Source organism: Oncorhynchus mykiss, chromosome 14 (genome assembly GCF_057628025.1).
Source record: "Oncorhynchus mykiss isolate SJ-2025 chromosome 14, ASM5762802v1, whole genome shotgun sequence".
NCBI classification, from domain to species: domain Eukaryota; kingdom Metazoa; phylum Chordata; class Actinopteri; order Salmoniformes; family Salmonidae; genus Oncorhynchus; species Oncorhynchus mykiss.
In genome coordinates this window covers 28,277,501-28,296,050 of record NC_143035.1, presented here as the reverse complement: position 1 = coordinate 28,296,050, position 18,550 = coordinate 28,277,501, and the positions used below count along the sequence as shown (strand labels likewise).

General features: G+C 44.5%; 1 long non-coding RNA gene across 3 annotated transcripts; it reads right to left on the bottom strand.

The window, feature by feature from the left end:
• Positions 1–1,104: 1,104 nt before the first annotated feature.
• Positions 1,105–6,452, bottom strand: LOC149978339 (uncharacterized). 3 transcript variants are annotated; one of them, XR_016486213.1, is made up of 5 exons: positions 5,712–6,452; positions 5,282–5,343; positions 3,016–4,835; positions 1,971–2,094; positions 1,105–1,671 (listed from the first exon to the last, which is right to left on the bottom strand). It is a non-coding gene; the product is annotated as an uncharacterized LOC149978339 (long non-coding RNA). The 3 variants fall into 3 exon arrangements; XR_016486211.1 differs by having other exon boundaries at positions 1,105–2,094; XR_016486212.1 differs by lacking the exon at positions 3,016–4,835 and having other exon boundaries at positions 1,105–2,094; positions 5,712–6,071.
• Between the last annotated feature and the right edge of the window lie 12,098 nt (positions 6,453–18,550).

Genomic DNA, 18,550 nt, shown 5'->3' with positions numbered 1-18,550 from the left:
AGCAGTACATTAGTGGTGCAGTAGCAGTACCGTAGTGGTGCAGTAGCAGTACAGTAGTGGTGCAGTAGCAGTACCGTAGTGGTGCAGTAGCAGTACCGTAGTGGTCCAGTAGCAGTACAGTAGAGTGGTGTAGTTGCAGTACTGTAGTGGTGCAGTAGAAGTACAGTAGTGGTGCAGTAGTAGAACAGTAGTGGTGCAGTAGAAGTACAGTAGTGGTGCAGTTGCAGTACAGTAGCAGTGCAGTTGCAGTACAGTAGTGGTGCAGTAGCGGTGCAGTGCAGTAGTAGTATAGTAGCAGGGTAGTACTCCTCTCTTCTCTGTGTCAGGCAGGGAACAGCTCAAAAGGAATATGTTAAAAGGACACTTGGTTGTTTCCGATCACTTTGCCTTCTGAGGTGCTCAATTATTGATGTAGAGAGAGGGAGCTGTGGCAGGGACGGACTCTAGCACACAGTCAAGGGGGATTATACTGCACTGACGGCCTGTGTGTGTGTGTGTGTGTGTGTGTGTGTGTGTGTGTGTGTGTGTGTGTGTGTGTGTGTGTGTGTGTGTGTGTGTGTCTCATTGTGCTGTCATTGTAAAGAGAGGTGCATATTGTTATTTTATTTTCATTCAGCAAAGCTCACACACACACACACACACACACACACACACACACACACACACACACACACACACACACACACACGCGCACACACACACACACGCACACACACACATACACACACACATACACACACCAAACTGGAGGATGTCACGGCTGTCGTGGTGTAGCTTTCAGAGCAGATATTAAACAGAGAAGTGATCAGACAAGAAAGGGAGCATAATGGAATATGAACTCTTTTCAACTGAAGCATCATGGGATATGAACTTTGTTCAACTGGAGCATCATGGGATATGAACTTTGTTCAACTGGAGCATCATGGGATATGAACTTTGTTCAACTGGAGCTTCATGGGATATGAACTTTGTTCAACCTGAGCATCATAGGATATGAACTTTGTTCAACTGGAGCATCAGAGGATATGAACTTTGTTCAACTGGAGCATCATGGGATATGAACTCTGTTCAACTGGAACATCATGGGATATGACTCTATTCAAATCAAATCAAATCAATTTTATTTATATAGCCCTTCTTACATTGCTGATTTCTCAAAGTGCTGTACAGAAACCCAGCCTAAAACCCCAAACAGCAAGCAATGCAGGTGTAGAAGCACAATGGCTAGGAAAAACTCCCCAGAAAGGCCAAAACCTAGGAAGAAGCCTAGAGAGGAACCAGGCTATGAGGATGGGCCAGTCCTCTTCTGGCTGTGTCGGTGGAGATTATAACAGAACATGGCCAAGATGTTCAAATGTTCATAAATGACCAGCATAGTCAAATAATAATAATCACAGTAGTTGTCGAGGGCGCAGCAAGTCAGCACCTCAGGAGTAAATGTCAGTTGGCTTTTCATAGCCGATCATTAAGAGTATCTCTACCGCTCCTGCTGTCTCTAGAGAGTTGAAAACAGCAGGTCTGGGACAGGTAGCACGTTCGGTGAACAGGTCAGAGTTCCATAGCCGCAGGCAGAACAGTTGAAACTGGAGCAGCAGCACGGCCAGGTGGACTGGGGACAGTAAGGAGTCATCATGCCAGGTAGTCCTGAGGCATGGTCCTAGGGCTCAGGTCCTCCGAGAGAGAGAAAGAAAGAGAGTAAGAGAGAATTAGAGAGAGCATACTTAAATTCACACAGGACACTGGATAAGACAGGAGAAGTACTCCAGATATAACAAACTGACCCTAGCCCCCCGACACATAAACTACTGCAGCATAACTACTGGAGGCTGAGACAGGAGGGGTCAGAAGACACTGTGGCCCCATCCGATGATACCCCAAGAAAAGGCCAAACAGGCAGGATATAAACCCGTCCACTTGGCCAAAGCACAGTCCCCACACCACTACAGGGATATCTTCAACCACCAACTTACCATCCTGAGACAAGGCCGAGTATAGCCCACAAAGATCTCCGCCACGGCACAACCCAAGGGGGGGCGCCATCCCAGACAGGAAGATCATGTCAGTGACTCAACCCACTCAAGTGATGCACCCCTCCTAGGGACAACATGGAAGAGCACCAGTAAGCCAGTGACTCAGCCCCTGTAATAGGGTTAGAGGCAGAGAATTCCAGTGGAGAGAGGGGAACCTGCCAGCCAAGCAGGTTTGTTGCTCCAGAGCCTTTCTGTTCAACTTCACACTCCTGGGCCAGACTACACTCAATCATAGGACCTACTGAAGAGATGAGTCATCAATAAAGAATTAAAGGTTGAGACCGAGTTTGCGTCTCTCACATGAGTAGGCAGACCATTCCATAAAAATGGAGCTCTATAGGAGAAAGCCCTGCCTCCAGCTGTTTGCTTAGAAATTCTAGGGACAATTAGGAGGCCTGCGTCTTGTGACCGTAGCGTATGTGTAGGTATGTACGGCAGGACCAAATCGGAAAGATAGGTAGGAGCAAGCCCATGTAATGCTTTGTAGGTTAGCAGTAAGACCTTGAAATCAGCCCTTGCCTTGACAGGAAGCCAGTGTAGGGAGGCTAGCACTGGAGTAATATGATCAAATCTTTTGGTTCTAGTCAGGATTCTAGCAGCCGTATTTAGCACTAACTGAAGTTAATTTAGTGCTTTATCCGGGTAGCCGGAAAGTAGAGCTGTATGTACTGTCACGCCCTGGCCATAGAGAGGCTTTTTATTCTCTATTTTGGTTAGGCCAGGGTGTGACTAGGGTGGGCATTCTATGTCCTTTTTTCTTTGTTGGTATTTCTAAGTCTTGGCCTGGTTTGGTTCTCAATCAGGGACAGCTGTCTATCGTTGTCTCTTATTGAGAACCATACTTAGGTACCCTTTTCCCCCACCTGTTTTGGTGGGAAGTTAACTTTGTAGTTGTTCAGGGCACATAGCCCAAAGCTCCACGGTTGTTTTTTTGTTCTTCGTTTTGTCTGCGTCATTTTTATATAAAGTTAAAATGTCCGCTTACCATGCTGCACCTTGGTCCAGTCCTTCAGCCAGCCGTGACAATATGTTAGTCAAAAGAGAGATCAGGGTCCAGAGTAACGCCGAGGTCATTCACAGTTTTGTTTGAGACGACTGTACAACCGTTAAGATTCATTGTCAGATTCAACAGAAGATATCTTTGTTTCTTGGGACCTAGAACAAGCATCTCTGTTTTGTCAGAGTTTAAAAGTAGAAAGTTTGCAGCCATCCACTTCCTTATGTCTGAAACACAGGCTTCTAGCGAGGGCAATTTTGGGGCTTCACCATGTTTCATTGTAATGTAGAGCTATGTGTCATCCACATAGCAGTGAAAGTTAACATTATGTTTTCGAATGACATCCCCAAGAGGTAAAATATATACTGGAGCATCATGGGATATGACTCTGTTCAACTGGAGCATAATAGGATATGACTCTGATATGAACTCTGTTCAACTGGAGCATCATGGGATATGACTGTTCAAGTGGAGCATCATGGGATATGATCAACTGGAACATCATGGGATATGATCAGCTGGTGCATCATGGGATATGACTGTTCAACTGGAGCATCATGGGATATGATCAACTGGAGCATCATGGGATATGATCAACTGGAGTTGCTACTTATTTAACTGCTCTGCATAAACACTGTTTCAAATCACTGCAGACCATCTCAAAGACATTTCCACTGCCTATTTTTGTGTGTGTGTCCGTTTGAGAAAGTGAGTGGTGAGAGAGAGAGAGAGAGAGACGTCTGTCTGCCTCTCTTTCTCTGTGGGGAACAGGGATTAGATTTCTCGGCTGTCGTGCGTTGTGACATTCAGAATGTTATTAAACTTCAATAGACTGAGTTTAAGGTTCACTGGTTACTCTCACATACTGGGAATCCATCATTCTACTGGCTTTACTTCACATTGCCTGTTTACCACAATCACGACCACGCACCCGCATACATTACACACTGTCAGACACACACACACCAGCACGCACCAACACACACACCAACACACACACTTACGTACACTCACATAGCATACGGGTAGACACACACACAAACACACACATACACACATTTGCGTGCGAAGTTGCTGGATATTGGCGGGAACTGTTACACTCTGTCGTACACATTGATCCAGAGCATCCCAAACATGCTCAGTGGGTGATGACATGTATTGTGAGTATGCAAGCCATGGAATAATTGTTTTTCAATCCTTGCGACATAGGGCTGTGCATTGTCATGCTGAAATTTGAGGGGATGGCGGCGAATGAATGGCACGACAATGGACCTCAGGATCTTGTCAATGTATGTCTGTGCATTTATATTGTCATCGATAAAACATAATTGTTTTTGTTGTCCGTAGTTTACACCTGCCCATAGCATAATCCCATTGCCACCATGGGACACTAACAATGTTGACAACGTTGACATCAGCAAACCGCTCGCCCAGTAGTTGAAAGCGAGATTCATCTGTGAAGAGCTCACTTCTCCAACGTGTCAGTGACATTTGCCCGCTGAAGTCGGTTATGACGCCAAACTGCAGTCAGGTCAAGACCCTGGTTACGACGAAGAGCACGCAGGTGAGCTTCCTTGAGATAGTTTCTGACAGTTTGTGGTTGTGCAAATCCACAGTTTCATCAGCTGTCCAGGTGGCTGGTCTCAGATGATCACGCAGGTGAAGATCCTGGGCTGGCATGGTTACACGTGGTCTGCGGTTGTGAGGCCGGTTGGAAGTACTGCCAAATTCTCAAAAATGACATTGGAGGCGGCTTATTGTAGATAATTGAACATTCAATTATCTGGCAACAGCCCTGGATGACATACCTGTGGTCAGCATGTCAATTGCACGCTCCCTTAAAACCTTAAAACTTGAGACATCTGTGGCATTGTGTTGTGACAGAACTGCACATTTTGGAGTGGCCTTTCATTGTCCCAAGCACTGTAATGACCATGCTATTTAATCAGCTTCTTAACCTTTCTGATCTCCCCATCCCGGATCCGGGTTCGTGAATACAGACTCAAGCTCATTACCATAACGCAACGTTAACTATTCATGAAAATCGCAAATGAAATGAAATAAATATGCTAGCTCTCAAGCTTAGCCTTTTGTTAACAACACTGTCATCTCAGATTTTCAAAATATGCTTCTCAACCATTGCAAAACAAGCATTTGTGTAACAGTATTGATGGCTAACGTAGCATTTAGCATTAGCATTCAGCTGGCAACATTTACACAAAAAAACAGAAAAGCATTCAAAAAAATAATTTACCTTTGAAGAACTTCAGATGTTTTCAATGAGGAGACTCTCAGATAGCAAATGTTCAGTTTTTCCTGAAAGATTATTTGTTTAGGACAAATCGCTCCGTTTTCTGCGTCACGTTTAGCTATGAAAAAAACCCTGTATCCAGGATTGTGTAAATCTATCAGCAAGCTCATTAGCATAACACAACGTTAACTATTTATGAAAATCGCAAATGAAATGAAATAAATATGCCATCTCTCAAGCTTAGCCTTTTGTAAACAACACTGTCATCTCAGATTTTCAAAATATGCTTCTCAACCATAGGAAAACAATCATTTGTGTAAAAGTAGCTAGCTAGAGTTAGCATTTCGCGTTAGCATTTAGCGTTAGCATTAGCGTTAGCATCCAGCACGCAACATTAACAAAAACATAAAAGCCTTCAAATAAAATCATTTACCTTTGAAGAACTTCTGATGTTTTCAATGAGGATACTCTCAGTTAGATAGCAGATGCTCAGTTTTTCCAAAAAGATTCCTTGTGTATTAGAAATAGCTCCGTTTTATACATCACATTTGGCTACCAAAAAAAATCCATAAATTCAGTCCTCAAAACGCAAACTTTTTTCCAAATTAACTCCATAATATCGACTGAAAACATGGCAAACGTTGTTTAGAATCAATCCTCAAGGTGTTTTTCACATATCTCTTCATTGATACATCGTTCTTGGAAACATGCTTTCTCTCCTGAATCCCAGGAGAAAATGCCTGCACCTGAAGATTACGCACAAATTTAGACAAAGGACACCGGGCGGACCTCTGGAAAATGTAGTCTCTTATGGCCAATCTTCCAATGATATGCCTACAAATACGTCACAATGCTGCTAAGACCTTGGGCGAACGACAGAAAGTGTAGGCTCATTCCTTGCGCAATCACAGCCATATAAGGAGAGAATGGAAAACAGAGCTTCAGAAATTCTGCTAATTCCTGGGTGATGCATCATCTTGGTTTCGCCTGTAGAATGAGTTCTGGGGCACTTACAGACAAAATCTTTGCAGATTCTGAAACTTCAGAGTGTTTTCTTTCCAAAACTGTCAAGAATATGCATAGTCGAGCATCTTTTCGTGACAAAATATCGCGCTTAAAACGGGAACGTTTTTTATCCAAAAATGAAATAGCGCCCCTAGAGCTCTAAGAGGTTAATATGTCACACCTGTCAGGTGGATGGATTATCTTGGAAAAGGAGAAATGCTCACGAATAGGGATGCAAACAAATTTGTGCGCAACATTTTTCAGACAAACTTTTTGCGTATTGAACATTTCTGGGCTCTTTTATTTCAGCTCATGAAACATGGAACCAACACTTTACATGTTTCGTTTATATTTTTGTACTGTATAAATATGCATTAGTTCTATACTAAGAACAGAAGCTGAAGTAAGGGCTATCAGATTCGCGCTAGCCGACATCCGCATAACGATTGTTTTGAGGCGGAACTTTGTTAGTGCTGTCAAATCCAGCAGCTGCTCCTTGCATTAGTTTATCACGGAAACCATTCGATGCAAGGAAATCTTTATATCTCCCAATCACATGCAGCCGCATTACAAATTCAAACACTTGAATGAGTGATTAAAACTATAGGCTATAGTATAAACCCCCCCCCCATCCAAATGAACATAAAAACTGTCATTATTTCTGTCCTCGACAGAGCCTACACTTTCCATCGCCGTTTTCAACTTCTCATGCAGTAGGGATAATAAGGAAGGGACTGGTTGGTGACACACGAGCAGCCACTCACTGATATGTGAGCTCATAACGCAGTTACACCTCCAATACCATCAGAACATCTGCAGATTCCTGCCAAAGCGGGTTAACGCTCAATCTGTTTGAATCCAGGCCTAAATTCGAGCTAAGAATGTTTCAGTGTAGGATATTACCATTGACAGAGAGGACATTTGACATTGAAAAAACACATAGTTTGACTTCAACTGAACCTAACTGAAATATCTTACCCTCAAACTAAACTTTTACAACCGGCCAAAAAGTATTCTGCTTTGCCTAAAAGTCCATTAAAAGTGATGTTTTGGACAATATAATCACTGCTTTGAGCAAAGGTATTCTAACAGAAGGTTTTCTAGCTCCTTTGGGTGAGATATTGTATTAAATGGGAGCTATATCCTGTTTCTTTTCATTTGACCCCATCTGTTTCTGTGATTGGCTGGGGTTCGAGAGGGCCGTCCAATGAGATGCCTGCAGTTTGATCGTGGTGGCGACTAGGCCTGCTCTGTAATCTCCTCATCTGTCATCATGTCAACCACCATACATATCTCTCTCTTGCTCTCGCTCTCATTCTCTCTCTGCCTCTCTCTTCAATTCAATTCAAGGGGCTTTATTTGCATGGGAAACATATGTCAACATTGCCAAAGCAAGTGAAGTAGATAATATACAAAAGTGAAATAAATAATAAAAATGAACAGTAAACATTACACTCACAGAAGTTCCAAAATAATTAAGACATTACAAGTATATTACGTATATATACAGTGTTGTAACGATGTGCAAATGGTTAAAGGGAAAATAAATAAACATAAATATAGGTTGTACTTACAATGGTGTTTGTTCTTCACTGGCTGCCCTTTTCTTGTGGAAACAGGTCACAAATCTTGCTGCTGTGATGGCACACTGTGGTATTTCACCCAGTAGATATTGGAGTTGATCAAAATCGGGTTTGTTTTCAAATTCTTTGTGGATCTGTGTAATCTGAGGGAAATATGTGTCTCTAATATGATCATACATTTGGCGGGGGTTAGGAGGTTCAGCTCAGTTTCCACCTCATTTTGTGGGCAGTGTGCACATAGGCAGACCTGGCTCTCAAGAGAAGACAGGCTATGGCGGCCTTTCTCAGTAGCAAGGCTATGCTCACTGAGTCTGTACATAGCCAAAGCTTTCCCTAAGTTTGGTTAAGTCACAGTGGTCAGGTATTCTGCCACTGTGTACTCTCTGTTTAGGGCCAAATAGCATTCTAGTTTGCGCAGTTTTTTTGTAAATTACTTTCCAATGTGTCAGATAATTATCTCTTTGTTTTCTCTTGATTTGATTGTGTCTAATTGTGGTGCTGTCCTGGGGCTCTGTAGGGTCTATTTGTTTGTGTTTGTGAACAGAGCCCCAGGACCAGCTTGCTTTGGGGCTCTTCTCCAGGTTCATCTCTCTTTAGGTGATGTCCTTGTTACGGAAGACTTTTGAATCAATTCCTTTTAGGTGGTTGTAGAATTTAATGGCTCTTTTCTGGATTTTGATAATTAGCAAGTATCGGCTTAATTCTCCTCTGCATGCATTATTTGGTGTTTTATGTTGTACACGGAGGGTATTTTTGCAGAATTCTGCATGCAGAGTCTCAATTTGGTGTGTCCCATTTTGTGAATTCTTGGTTGGTGAGCGGACCCCAGACCTCACTACCATAAAGAGAAATGGGTTCTATAACTTATTCAAGTATTTTTAGCCAGATGCTAATTGGTATGTCACATTTTATGCTACTTTTGATGGCGTAGAATGCCCTTCTTGCCTTGTCTCTCAGATCGTTCACAGCTTTGTTGAAGTTACCTGTGGCGCTGGTGTTTAGGTCAAGGTATTACAGTTATTTGTGTGCTCTAGGACAACGGTGTCTGGATGGAATTTGTATTTGTGGTCCTGGCGACTGGACCTTTTTGGAACACCATTATAATAGTTTTACTGAGATTAACAGTCAGGGCCCAGGTCTGGCAGAATCTGTGCAGATTATCTAGGTGCTGCTGTAGGCCCTCCTTTGGTTGGTGACAGAAGCACCAGATTATCAGCAAACAGTAGACATTTGACTTCAGATTCTAGTAGGGTGAGGCCGGGTGCTGCCGACTGTTGTAGTGTCCTAGCAAATTCATTGATGTAATCGGCCTGTGTGTAGCTGGTGTGGAGGAGTCAGGCGCAGGACAGAAGCTATGAGTAATGAACGTACTTTATTCAATAAATCAAATATATACAACACATTAAACTAGCCCACAATAATGGACCGTATACATACAAACAATCACTCACAAAAACCATGGGGGAACAGAGGGTTAAATAATGAACAAGTAATTGGGAGATTGAAACCAGGTGTGTAAAACAAAGACAAAACAAATGGAAAATGAAAAGTGGATCAGATATGGCTAGAAGGCCTATGACGTCGACCGTCAAATGCCGCCCGAACAAGGAGAGGGACCGACTTCGGCGGAAGTCGTGACAGTTGATATATATGTTGAAGAGGGTGGGGCTTAAACTGCATCCCTGTCTCACCCCACGGCCCCATGGGAAGAAATGTGTGTGTTTTTTGACCATTTTAACCGCACTCTTGTTCTTTGTGTACATGGGATATTATGTCATGTGTTTTTCCCCAATACACTTTCCATCAATTTGTATTGCAGAGCCTCATGCCAAATTGAGTCAAATTGAGTTTTTTGAAATCAACAAAGCATGAGAAGATTTTGCCTTTGTGTTGGTTTGTTTGTTTGTCAATTAGGGTGTGCAGGGTGAATATGTGGTCTATCATAGGATAATTTGGTAAAAAGCCAATTTGACATTTGCTAAGTGCATTATTTTCACTGAGGGATGTATGAGTCTGCTATTAATGATAATGCAGAGGATTTACCCAAGGTTGCTGTTGATTTTATATATATATTTTTTTTCACCTTTATTTAACCAGGTAGGCCAGCTGAGAACAAGTTCTCATTTACAACTGCGACCTGGACAAGATAAAGCAAAGCAGTGCGACACAAACAACAACACAGAGATACACATGGAATAAACAAACATACAGTCAATAACACGATAGAAAAGTCTATATACAGTGTGTGTAAATGAGGCAAGATAAGGGAGGTAAGGCAGTAAATAGGCCATAGTGGCGAAATAATTACAATTTAGCAATTAAACACTGGAGTGATAGATGTGCAGATGATGAATGTACAAGTAGAGGTACTGGGGTGCAAAAAAAAGGAGGCGCACATTATTATTATTTTTATTACAGTATGGGGATGAGGTAGTTGGATGGGCTATTTACAAATGGGCTATGTACAGGTGCAATGATCTGTGAGCTGCTCTGACAGCTGGTGCTTAAAGTTAGTGAGGGAGATATTAGTCTCCAGCTTCAGTGATTTTTTGCAATTCGTTCCAGTCATTGGCAGCAGAGAACTGGAAGGAAAGGCAGCCAAAGGAGGAATTGGATTTGGGGGTGACCAGTGAAATATACATGCTGGAGCGCGTGCTACGGGTGGATGCTGCTATGGTGACCAGTGAGCTGAGATAAGGCTTTACCAAGCAAAGACATATAGCTGACCTGGAGCCAGTGGGTTTGGCGACGAATATGAAGCGAGGGCCAGCCAACGAGAGCATACAGGTCTCAGTGGTGGGTAGTATATGGGGCTTTGGTGACTAAATGGATGGCACTGTGATAGACTGCATCCAATTTGCTGAGTAGAGTGTTAGAGGTTATTTTGTAAATGACATCGCCGAAGTCAAGGCTCGGCAGGATAGTCAGTTTTACGATTGTATGTTTGGCAGCATGAGTGAAGGATGCTTTGTTGCGAAATAGGAAGCCGATTCTAGATTTAATTTTGGATTGGAGATGCTTAATGTGAGCCTGGACGTAGAGTTTACAGTCTAACCAGACACCCAGGTATTTGTAGTTGTCCACATATTCTAAGTCAGAACTGTTCAGAGTAGTGATGCGGGACAGGTGGGCAGGTGCGGGCAGCAATCGGTTGAAGAGCATGCATTTAGTTTTACTTGCATTTAAGAGCAGTTGGAGGCCACAGGAAGGAGAGTTGTATGGCATTGAAGCTAGATAATGGCATTGACGTTAGGTTAGATAACACAGTGTCCAAAGAAGGGCCAGAAGTATACAGAATGGTGTCGTCTGCGTAGAGGTGGATCAGAGAATCACCAGCAGCAAGAGGGACACCACTGATGTATACAGAGAAAAGAGTCAGCCCAAGAATTGAACACTGTGGCCCCCCCATTGAGACTGCCAGTGGTCCAGACAACAGGGCCTCCGATTTGACACACTGTACTCTGTCTTAGAAGTAGTTGGTGAACCAGATGAGGCAGCCATTTGAGAAACCAAGGCTGCCAATAAAAATGTGGTGATTGACAGAGTCGAAAGCCTTGGCCAGGTCGATGAATGCTGCACAGTATTGTCTCTTATCGATGACAGTTATGACATTGTTTAGGACCCTGAGTGTGGCTGAGGTGCACCCATGACTAGCTCGGATACCGGAGAAGGTACGGTGGGATTCGAAATGGTCGGTGAGCTGTTTGTTGACTTGTCTTTCAAAGACCTTAGAAAGGCAGGATAGGATAGATACAGTGGGGCAAAAAGGTTTTTAGTCAGCCACCAATTGTGCAAGTTCTCCCCCTTAAAAATAAGAGAGAGGCCTGTAATTTTCATCATAGGTACACTTCAACTATGACAGACAAAATAAATAAAAAAATCTAGAAAATCACATTGTAGGATTTTTAATGAATTTATTTGCAAATTATGGTGGAACATTATTTTTATGGTGGAATACCCATGTAAGAATGCTGTTCATCGACTACAGCTCAGCATTTAACACCATAGTACCCTCCAAACTCATCATTAAGCTTGAGACCCTGGGTCTCGACCCCGCCCTGTGCAACTGGGTCCTGGAATTCCTGATGAGCCGCCCCCAGGTGGTGAGGTTAGGAAACAACATCTCCACCCCGCTGATCCTCAACACTGGGGCCCCACAAGGGTGCATTATCAGCCCTCTCCTGTACTCCTTGTTCACCCATGACTGCGTGGCCATGCACGCCTCCAACATAATCATCAAGTTTGCAGACTACATTACAGTGGTAGGCTTGATTACCAACAACGACGAGACGACCTACAGGGAGGAGGTGAGGGCCCTCGGAGTGTGGTGTCAGGACAATAACCTCACACTCAATGTCAACAAACAAAGGAGATGATTGTGGACTTCAGGAAACAGCAGAGAGAGCAGGCCCCTATCCACATCGACGAGACAGTAGTGGAGACGATGGAAAGTTTTAAGTTCCTCGGCGTACACATCACGGACAAAAAACTAAAATTGTCCACCCACACAGACAGCAGCGCCTCTTCAACCTCAGGAGGCTGAAGAAATTCGGCTTGTCATCAAAAACACTCCCAAACTTTTACAGATGCACAATCGAGAGCATCCTGTTGGGCTGTATCACCGCCTGGTAAGGCAACTGCTCTGCCCACAACCATAAGGCTCTCCAGAGGGTAGTGAGGTCTGCACAACGCATAACCGGGGGCAAACTGCCTGCCCTCCAGGACACCTACACCACCCGATGTCACAGGAAGTCCAAAAAGATCATCAAGGACAACAACCACCCGAGCCACTGCCTATTCACCCCACTATCATCCAGAAAGGAAGGTCAGTACAGGTGTATCAAAGTTGGGACCGAGAGACTGAAAAACAGCTTCTATCTCATGGCCATCAGACTGTTAAACAGCCATCACTAACATTGAGTGAATGCTGCCAACATACTGACTCAAATCTCTAGCCACTTTAATAATAAAAAATTGTATGTAATAAATGTATCACTAGCCACTTTAAACAATGCCACTTTAAACAATGCCACTTTATATAATATTTACGTACCCTACATCTCATATCTATATACTGTACTCTATAGCATCTACTGCATCTTGCCTGCATCTGTTCAGCCATCGCTCATCCATATATTTTTATGTACATATTCTTATTCATTCCTTTTCACTTGTGTGTTTAAGGTAGTTGTTGTGTAATTGTTAGATTACTTGCTAGATATTACTGTATGGTCGGAACTAGAAGCACAAGCATTTCGCTACACTCGCATTAACATCTGCTAACGATGTGTATGTGACAAATAAAATTTGATTTGATTTGAGGTGTACCTACCATAGGAGTCCCCTAGAAGCCTACCATTGACTATGTACATACTCAGCGTGCGACAGAGCTGCAGGAGTGGTGACCTGTTTTTGTTGGTTATGTTGTCATAGTTGTGTCTAGGGGAGCATATGGGGGAGGGAATGCTGTCACCTCCAGGTAGGTGTTTGTCCCACTGTGTGCTGAAGGTGTCAGGTTCTTGTCCAGTTCTGGCATTTAGGTCACCACAGACAACCTGGGCCTGGAAATTATTGTTTCCCCCTCCAGGATGGAGAAGCTGTCTTCATTAAATGTATTGGGACTCTAGTGGGGGGGAAATAGGTAGGTATAGGTAGCACACAGGAGGACATTTCTCTCTGTTCAGATCATTTCCTTTTGAATTTCTAGCCAAATATAAAATGTTCCTGTTTTGATTAATTTAATATAGTGAGTTAGGTCTGCTCTATACCAAATTAGCATACCCCCTGCCTGTTTCACACCTGGTTGTTTGGTGTATGGGTCTACCAGCTCTCTGTAACCTAGAGGGCAACCAGTAGGTCTGTCTCCTCTACCATGTTTCTTGTAGGATGACGATGTCTATGTTTCTGATTTCTTTGGGTCTCTCTCTCTCCGTCTCTCTCTATATCTAAGTCTCATTCTCATCCATTATTCTCCCTCTTGTCTGTTCTCTACAGGGTTTCTTTCGTAAAGGTAATGTGTTACTGGCGATGGGTCGTCAGTCTGAAGCCCTGATCCAGTTTCACCAGAGTCCCTTCCCTGTTTCACACCTGTAGTTTGGTAGATGGGACTTCCAGCTCTCTTTAACCTAACGGGCAACTAGTGGGTCCGTCTCCTCTATACCATGTTTCTTGTAGGATGACAATGTCTGTATTTCCAGGTCCCTGCTCTTTAGGCCAAAGGCAGATGACCTCAGGCCTTGGATATTCCAGGATGAGATACTGAAGGCTTTGTGTTCCATAAAGTGTTGAATGTTCTTGGCTGTGTGGTTTGGTCTCAGGCCAGTAAGTGTGAGCAGAGCCTGCTGAGCGTCTGTTACTTGCCATTGGCTTAGGCTAGTGTAAGAGTGGGGGTTGGACCTCTTTGCCTGCTTACGGCCTGGGCGTATGTGTGACTGCCATGTTGAGGCCCTCTTTGCGGGGGTGGTGGGGCATTGGGTGGGCAGGATGGGCATAGGTCTGGTCTGAGGGGGCCTAAATGGGGTGTGGGCATGGTTGACTTGGGGGGGTGTTTATTGGTTGGGGTGGGGTTGTGGATGTAGATGTGGCTGGTGGTGTTGTGGTCTGGATGTAGGAGATTGTCTCGCTGGTCTGGGGGGGGGGGGTGTCTATTGATCTGTTGCTCCTGTGTGAAGTGTTGGGGCTGCGCTTGAGAGCAACGTCCTTTAGGGTCTGGGCGAAGGTGGGCACTGCTGCCTTGTATAGGTGGATCTGGGCTTAAAGGCTGTTCAAGTCCAGGGTGGAGTGGTGGACCAGGTAAACATTTGGTTTTGAGGCACAGTCACGGGAAATACTTGCGTTTACCTGCTGTATCATAGCAGGTTGGAAGTCTTTTCGTAGTAGCAGGGTGGACATAACCACTTGTGCATTATGGAAATTTGAAGAAGCTTTTTCAATCATTCCTTCCAGTGCTGTGGCCACCCTTTCCTGCGGTGTTCTCAGTTCATTTTTCCTGTTTGAGTCCATAAGGAGTACAATCTGTGTCTTGTGTATGTCTTCGGTGGGTGTGTGGGAGGGTTTTCAGGAGGGCTATCAGGGTGGCTGACAGGGGGGGGGGGGGGTTCTCAGAGGGGGTGGGATCCCCTGGGCTTGGGGTTCTTCATTTGTCTGTCCAGATGTGATGTCGACGCTATGATCAGGGTCTGGGGTGGACTGTTTTGCTGTGGTGTCAATACTTTTTTCTGGAGCTGAGGTGGGCTGTTCTGCTGGCTTCTCTGCGGGGGTGACCACCTCTCTAGTGGGTTGTTCTCTGTCACACGCCCTCCCCCTCACCCTCTCCTTCAGCAGTCTGATCCTCTCCTCTAGTGCTCTGTTGTTCTCCTGCTCCTGCTTTTTCTCCTGTTGAAGTTGTCTCACCACAGTCCAGAGTGCAGATATGTCTCTCTCCATCTCCAGCTCTTCATGTCTGGTTAAGGGTGTATTGTTGTGCTGGACTGTTGTCTGGGTCTGTGCTGACTGGAGTGTAATCACCTGCTGTTCCAGCTCCACCTGATTACCCCCAGCAGGGTGAATTTATCCTTCATTTCAATGAGGGAGTAGTACTCTGTGCTGGGAGGTTAACTTTCCACTTGGGGTTGCTCGTCTGTGTGTTATATAATGAAGAGGTCTGGTCTTATCTGCTCGGGGTGGGGGTATCTTTCTCAAGGGAGAGCTTTCCTGCTGCGCTAATTCTTTGATTAGGTGAACGTCCAGCTGAAACTGTTTGGGGTTGCCCTGTACCAATACTGTTCCAGACTGATAGAGATTTATATTAGCTGACTCCGAGTCCTCGTTATCTAGTATCCTGAGTGTCCACCCTTCGGTAACAGCCCCCCCAGAGGGGTAGTGTGCTAAAATAGCACTGTGCCATGCCAGGGAAGATGAGGAAGATGAGGTTGCTGATATAATAGTCAGCTAAAAGTGTCTCTTGATTTTCCATAAGGCGCTTCATTCTGTGCTCTTTTCGTGTCTTATCATTCTTTACATACACAGGGTACTGTATTTTAATTACCTCTGAACAGCGGGAGGCAGGTTCTAAGGCCTCTCCAATTGGTTGAAGTAGACTGTGAGACTCTCACGCCATTGTTGGGCTCAAGGGCTTTGACGCCTCTCACTTGACACGTCAGTACTAATTGAAGTTGTATCAAGCTTGGTAGCGTTAACTTAGCATTTAGTTGTTATAAAGTAAAATATATCATTGTAATGTATTTTTCTTCTTGGCTCTTGGAAATAAATATAGCTTCAGACTAAACATTACTCACTCAGTTCCAGGTTGGAACAGCTCAGCGTTCAACACCATAGTACCCTCAAAGCTCATCACCAAGCTAAGGATCCTGGGACTAAACACCTCCCTCTGCAACTGGATCCTGTACTTACTGACAGGCCGCCCCCAGGTGGTGAGGGTAGGTAGCAACACATCTGCCACGCTGATCCTCAACACTGGAGCTCCCCAGGGGTGCGTGCCTAGTCCCCTCCTGTACTCCCCGTTCACCCACGACTGCATGGCCAGGCACGACTCCAACACCATCATTACGTTTGCTGACGACACAACAGTGGTAGGCCTGATCACCGACAACGACGAGACAGCCTATAGGGAGGAGGTCAGAGACCTGGCCGGGTGGTGCCAGAATAACAACCTATCCCTCAACGTAACCAAGACTAAGGAGATGATTGTGGACTACAGGAAAAGGAGCACCGAGCACGTCCCCATTCTCATCAACGGGGCTATAGTGGAGCAGGTTGAGAGCTTCAAATTCCTTGGTGTCCACATCAACAACAAACTAGATTGGTCCAAACACACCAAGACAATCGTGAAGAGGGCACGACAAAGCCTATTCTCCCTCAGGAAACTAAAAAGATTTGGCTTGGGTCCTGAGATCCTCAAAAGATTCTACAGCTGCAATATCGAGAGCCTCCTGACTGGTTGCATCACTGCCTGGTACGGCAATTGCTCGGCCTCTGACCGCAAGGCACTTCAGAGGGTAGTGCGTACGGCCCAGTACATCACTGGGGCAAAGCTGCCTGCCATCCAGGACCTCTACACCAGGCGGTGTCAGAGGAAGGCCCTAAAAATTGTCAAAGACCCCAGCCACCCCAGTCATAGACTGTTCTCTCTACTATCGCATGGCAAGCGGTACCGGAGTGCCAAGTCTAGGACAAAAAGGCTTCTCAACAGTTTTTACCCCCAAGCCATAAGACTCCTGAACTATTTGCAGACTATTTGCATTGTGCCACCCCCCCCCCCTCCCAACCCCTCTTTTACACTGTTGCTACTCTCTGTTTATCTTATATGCATAGTCACTTTAACTATCCATTCATGTACATACTACCTCAATTGGCCCGACCAACCAGTGCTCCCGCACATTGGCTAACCGGCTATCTGCATTGTGTCCCACCACCCGCCAACCCCTCTTTTTACGCTACTGCTACTCTCTGTTCATCATATATGCATAGTGACTTTAACGATACCTACATGTACATACTACCTCAATAAGCCTGACTAACCGGTGTCTGTATATAGCCTTGCTACTCTTATTTCAAATGTCTTTTTACTGTTGTTTTATTTCTTCACTTAACCACACACACACACACACACACACACACACACACACACACACACACACACACACACACACACACACCTTTTTTTCCCTTGTAAGCATTTCACTGTAAGGTCTACATCTGTTGTATTCGGCGCACGTGACAAATAAACTTTGATTTGATGTTGTTTTCCAGAGCATTTGCTGTATAGCTTTGGAATAATAATCTTTGGTAGTTGTAAGCCTTCCAGGTGATTCTGTAATTCCATCCAAAATCAGGTTGGAGGTTTTGAGATTTGATTTGGAGTGGAGGTTATGTTGTAGAGGGTCGTATCCTGTATATGTCCCTGACAGAAAATCCAAGTTTATCTAACTCTAAATCTATATTTTTTAAATAACATGCTGAAAAATGCAGGAGCTCATCTGCTCATGACCTCTCTCTCTCCTCCCTTTCAATTTCCTCCCACTCTCTCTCATTCTTGCTATCTCTAACTCTCAAACTACTTCTCTCTCCCCCTGTCGCTGCCTCTCTCCTTCGCACTCTCTCTCACTCTCTCCAGTACCTGTTTACCTCCTCCATCCATCTTCTCCTCCTTGCCCCAATCCACACATGGGTGTATCCATGGGCAATAGAGGGATGCAGGGTGCTATACAGTCTTTTTCAGTCTCTGCCTCCTGGCTGTATCTACTCTCCAGGCTCCAAGTCTAATTGGGATGTTTGGAATACCCCAGTGACACTTTGGATGTATGAACAAACGTATCATAATGGAATTGCCTTTCCTCCAGTGCAGAATGAAACAGAATAATGTCATAAATCAATGGATAACGTAATGAAATGAGTACCAGAGGGACCCAGAAAGAGAGGAAAGAGACACTAGTTTGTAAGACAGAGAAATGAGACAGAGGTTCAGGCTTTACGTCTCTAGAATGTACAGGACCTGACATTTGTCTGGATTAGTAAACTGCTGTGAAGCGAGCTCTCAATCATGCTTCAGGCATGTGTATGTGTGTGCGATGTGTGTGTGTGTAAATTTCCACCAAATAAACCATTTAGACTGCCCTGAGGAAAAGACAGCTTTGGATAAAACATTTTCTGTGCGTGTGTGTGTGTGTGTGTGTGTGTGTGTGTG